Raw genomic sequence first — 6,000 nt, 5'->3', positions numbered from 1 at the left:
ACTGTCAATGCATCTGGATATTTGGTTGGGAAGATTTCTATCCATTTTGAAAAGGCGTCTATGATGACTAAACAATATTTTTTCCTCACTTTGGTTTAATTCAACAAAGTCCATATGGATAATTTGAAACGGGTATTGGGGTGTAGGGAAACGTCCTCTACATAGTCTCAAATGACCTTGTGGATTGTGCCTTGCACATGTCAAACATGCCCTACAAAAATGTTTTGAATAAGAATTAAAACCATAAGTTGTATAATATTTATGCATCTGCCCCACCATCCCTCCTGTTGAGACATGTATTACACCATGACTCAATAAAGCAGGACATTTGTATTGATTTTTTGGTAGGATAGTGTTATTATTTTTTATCATACATAAATGTCTTTTGTAATGTTGATAAGAATTCTGCATGTGTAACCAATTTGCCTGTTGATTGTATCATTCCTCTATTCTTCCAATAGTGTGCAAAGGTGTGTACTGTGGCAAATGCATATTGACGATCTGTGTAAATAGTAACATCCTTTCTTCTCATTATTTTACACACTTCTGTTAACGCTGCTAATTCTGCTACCTGAGCTGAGTAATTTGATGGTAACCGCTCAGCTTTTATGTCTATTTTGTTTGTACAAAAAGATGTGGGGTGGAGTCCACATTCTAAACAGTGCTTCCATCTTTTCATTTAATGTTACTCCTGCAACTGCTGTACTCTCTGTATCAGTGTATCAATAAGTCACAGTGACTCTGGCTGGTGTTATTTTTGCCAATTTTCTCTCATATTCCACATCTGGACCAGGTGTCCCTTTGTACCAGAGTGTAATATGCAAATCATTCTCTGACATTTTGTCTTGTAATTTGGAGCTCACCTTTCTCCCTTCAGTCATTAATGCTTTACTGTTTCTTTTATCTTTTATTATTTTATTTCTTCTTCTTTTCCTTTCGGCTTGTCCCGTTAGGGGTCGCCACAGCGCGTCATCCTTTTCCATGAGAACCTATCTCCTGCATCCTCCTCTCGAACACCAACTGCCCTCATGTCTTCCCTCACGACATCCATCAACCTTCTCTTTGGTCTTCCTCTAGCTCTCTTGCCTGGCAGCTCCATCCTCATCATCCTTCTACCAATATACTCACTCTCTCTCCTCTGGACGTGTCCAAACCATTGAAGTCTGCTCTCTCTAACTTTGTCTCCAAAACATCGAACCTTGGCTGTCCCTCTGATGAGCTCATTTCTAATTTTATCCAACCTGGTCACTCCGAGAGCGAACCTCAACATCTTCATTTCCGCCACCTCCAGCTCTGCTTCCTGTTTTCTCTTCAGTGCCACTGTCTCTAATCCATACATCATGGCTGGCCTCACCACTGTTTTATAAACTTTGCCCTTCATCCTAGCAGAGACTCTTCTGTCACATAACACACCTGACACCTTCCTCCACCCGTTCCAACCTGCTTGGACCCGTTTCTTCACTTCCTGACCACACTCACCATTGCTCTGGACGGTTGACCCCAAGTATTTAAAGTCCTCTACCCTTGCCATCTCTTCTCCCTGTAGCCTCATTCTTCCCCCACCATCCCTCTCATTCATGCACATATATTCTGTTTTACTTCGGCTAATCTTCATTCCTCTTCTTTCCAGTGCATGCCTCCATCTTTCTAACTGTTCCTCCAGCTGCTCCCTGCTTTCACTGCAGATCACAATGTCATCTGCAAACATCATGGTCCACGGGGATTCCAGTCTAACCTCATCTGTCAGCCTATCCATCACCACTGCAAAAAGGAAGGGGCTCAGGGCTGATCCCTGATGCAGTCCCACGTCCACCTTAAATTCTTCTGTCACACCGACAGCACACCTCACCGCTGTTCTGCTGCCCTCGTACATGTCCTGTATTATTCTAACATACTTCTCTGCCACTCCAGACTTCCGCATGCAGTACCACAGTTCCTCTCTGGGTACTCTGTCATAGGCTTTCTCTAGATCTACAAAGACACAATGTAGCTCCTTCTGACCTTCTCTGTACTTTTCCATCAACATCCTCAAGGCAAATAATGCATCTGTGGTACTCTTTCTAGGCATGAAACCATACTGTTGCTCGCAAATACTCACTTCTGTCCTGAGTCTAGCCTCCACTACTCTTTCCCATAACTTCATTGTGTGGCTCATCAACTTTATTCCTCTATAGTTGCCACAGCTCTGCACATCACCTTTGTTCTTAAAAATGGGCACCAGTACACTTTTCCTCCATTCCTCAGGCATCTTCTCACGCACTAGAATTCTATTGAACAAGCTGGTCAAAAACTCCACAGCCACCTCTCCTAGATGCTTCCATACCTCCACAGGAATGTCATCAGGACCAACTGCCTTTCCATTTTTCATTCTCTTTAATGCCTTTCTAACTTCCCCCTTACTAATCATTGCCACTTCCTGGTCCACCACACTTGCCTCTTCTACTCTCCCTTCTCTATCATTTTCCTCATTCATCAACTCCTCGAAGTATTCTTTCCATCTACCTAGCACACTGCTGGCACCAGTCAACATATTTCCATCTCTATCCTTAATCACCCTAACCTGCTGCACATCCTTCCCATCTCTATCCCTCTGTCTGGCCAGCCTGTATAGATCCTTTTCTCCTTCTTTAGTGTCCAACCTGCCATACATGTCATCATATGCCTCTTGTTTTGCCTTTGCCACCTCTACCTTTGCCCTGTGTCGCATCTCAATGTATTCCTTTCGCCTCTCCTCGGTCCTCTCAGTGTCCCACTTCTTCTTAGCTAACCGTTTTCCTTGTATGATTTCCTGTACTGTGAGGTTCCACCACCAAGTCTCCTTCTCTCCTTTCCTGCCAGAAGATACACCAAGTACTCTCCTGCCTGCTTCTCTGATCACCTTGGCTGCAGTGGTCCAGTCTTCTGGAAGCTCTTCCCGTCCACCGAGAGCCTGTATCACCTCTTCCCGAAAAGCTGCACAACACTCGTCCTGTCTCAGCTTCCACCACATGGTTCTCTTCTCTGCCTTTGTCTTCCTAATTTTCCTCCCCACCACCAGAGTCATCTTACACACCACCATCCTATGCTGTCTAGCCACACTCTCCCCTACCACTACCTTACAGTTGGTAACCTCCTTCAGATTACATCGTCTGCACAAGATGTAATCCACCTGTGTGCTTCTACCTCCGCTCTTGTAGGTCACCCTATGTTCGTGCCTCTTCTGGAAAAAAGTGTTCACTACAGCCATTTGCATCCTTGTTGCAAAGTCTACCACCATCTGTCCCTCCAAGTTCCTTTCCTGGATGCCGTACTTACCCATCACTTCTTCATCACCCCTATTTCCTTCACCAACATGTCCATTACAATCTGCACCAATTACGACTCTCTCTCTGTCTGGGACGCTCAGAACTACATCATCTAGCTCCTTCCAGAATTTCTCTTTCACCTCTAGGTCACATCCTACCTGTGGGGCATAGCCGCTAATCACATTACACATAACACCCTCAATTTCAAATTTCAGCCTCATCACTCGATCTGATACTCTTTTCACCTCCAAGACATTCTTAGCCAACTCTTCTTTTAAAATAACCCCGACTCCATTTCTCTTCCCATCTACACCATGGTAAAATAATTTAAACCCTCCCCCTAAACTTCTAGCCTTACTGCCTTTCCACCTGGTCTCCTGGACACACAATATATCAACCTTTCTCCTAATCATCATGTCAACCAACTCCCGAGATTTTCCTGTCATAGTCCCAACATTCAAAGTCCCCACATTCAGTTCTAGGCTCTGTGTTTTCCTCTTCTCTTTCTGCCGAAGAACCCGCTTTCCACCTCTTCTTCTTCTTCTTCTTTGACTTCGACTTCGACCCACAGTAGCTGAATTTCCAACAGCGCCCTGCAGGTTGACGGCGCCGGTGGCGGACGTTGTGAACCCGGGCCACGACCGATCCGGTATGGAATTCTTTGGATGAACGCTCATATTTGTTTGGCAAGGTTTTAAGCCGGATGCCCTTCCTGACGCAACCCTCTGCATTTATCCGGGCTTGGGACCGGCCTACAGTTTGCACTGACTTGTGGCCCCGATAGGGCTGCATTATTTTATTTATTTATTTATTTATTCATTTATTTATTTTCCAGCATGGAGGGCGTGATTTCCATACTCCTCCAAGGTGCCTGTAGGCAGGCCAATGTAATGTTTGTTAACCCAGCTTGTCTTGAATTGCGTCTTTTAAACCTGCATTGAGAGCATTCTTCAACTGCTGTTGAAATGGCTCATTTTCATCTCCATCCTCCTGCAGGCTGCTGTGACTCTTTTATACAGTGGTCATTCTTACTCTGTATTCCTCAAAAAGCTCATCATCCTTTTATTTTACTCTTGCTATTTCAGTGTAATTTGTCTGAATTGCTGGGTTGCTCTGTGAATTAATCCTTCCACCCGGTGTCCCAATTTGCGACTCTCATGGGCCAAAATCCCATTTTCATCTCTTGGATTCCATGGTCCTCGAATATTATGCCAATCTGGACCCATGGATCCACACTTGTTGGACTTCTGCATCATTTAAGTTATATGATCGCCTTAAATTTTCCATTTCCTCAACAAACTGGTTTATGTCTGCTTTATGTGGTGTCAGTCCTTCTAATGTGGAGGCGGTGGTAATTTAGGATAAAGGGGGGGCAGTTACACCTCCCCCGTTTTCACTTACTCCTCCAACTCTCTCTTCTCCTCGACACTGACCCTGTTTGATCATCCTCCTTTCTATGGAACATCAATTGTTCTTTTTCCTTCTCTACACATTCTCTATCTTTCTTTTCACATTCTTTTCCCTTTCTTATTTTGTCTACATTCTCTTTCCGTTCTCTGTCTCCCTCTTAAATTCTCTTTCAGTATTCTGTTTCCTCAAAATCATCTTCCTTAATTTTTTAAGGTTTTTTTTCTCTCTTTTTTTTATATAATTGATTCCTGCAACGCGGCTATTTTTTTGTATATTTAACCAACCATTAAAGCCGTGTTCAGTTATCCATATGTCTAAATATTAAATTTTATCAGGATCCTGTTTTTTTTATTATTTTATTTTTTTATTGAATGAACTTCCAATTTGGAGGCGCTGATTCTCATCCCAGCCGCTTCACACTCAGCTGCGAACTGCTCCAGTGAGAGTTGGAGGTCACGGCTTGATGAAGCCAACAGAACCACATCTTCTGCAATAAGCAGAGATGCAATACTGCGGCCACCAAACCAGAACCCCTCTACGCCTCAGCTGCGCCAAGAAATTCTGTTCATAAAAGTTATGAACAGAATCAGTGACAAAGGGCAGTCTTGGCGGAGTCCAACCCTCACCGGAAAACGATTCTGACTAACTGCCGGATATGCGGACCAAACTTTGACAAGGATCGAACAGCCCGTATCAGGGGGTTCGGTACCCCATACTCCTGAAGCACACCCCACCCACAGGACCCCCCGAGGGACACAGTCGAACGCCTTCTCACATATATAGACTGGTTGGGCGAACTCCCATGCACCCTCGAGGACCATGCCAAGGGTGTAGAGCTGGTCCACTGTTCCACGGCCAGGACGAAAACCACACTGCTCCTCCTGAACCTGAGATTCAACTTCCCGACGGACCCTCCTCTCCAGCACCCCTGAATAGACCTTACCAGGGAGGCTGAGGAGTGTGATCCCCCTGTAGTTGGAACACACCCTCCAGTCCCCTTTCTTAAAAAGGGGGGACCACCACCCCAGTCTGCCAATCCAGAGGCACTGTCCCCGATGTCCACACGATGTTTCAGAGGCGTGTCAACCAGGACAGCCCTACAACATCAAGAGCCTTGAGGAACTCTGGGCGAATCTCATCCACCCCCGGGGCCTTGCCAGCGAGGAGCTTTTTAACCACCTCGGTGACCTCAACCCCAGAGATAGGAGAGCCCGCCTCAGAGAACCCAGACTGTGCTCCCTCATGGGAAGGCGTGTCGGTGGAGTTGAGGAGGTCTTCGGAATATTCTCCCCACCGGCTCACAATG

This window comes from Phyllopteryx taeniolatus, unplaced genomic scaffold, assembly GCF_024500385.1.
Source record: "Phyllopteryx taeniolatus isolate TA_2022b unplaced genomic scaffold, UOR_Ptae_1.2 contig_96, whole genome shotgun sequence".
Taxonomy (NCBI): domain Eukaryota; kingdom Metazoa; phylum Chordata; class Actinopteri; order Syngnathiformes; family Syngnathidae; genus Phyllopteryx; species Phyllopteryx taeniolatus.
The sequence above is the reverse complement of the archived record's forward strand: the minus strand, read 5'-3'. Positions refer to the sequence as shown.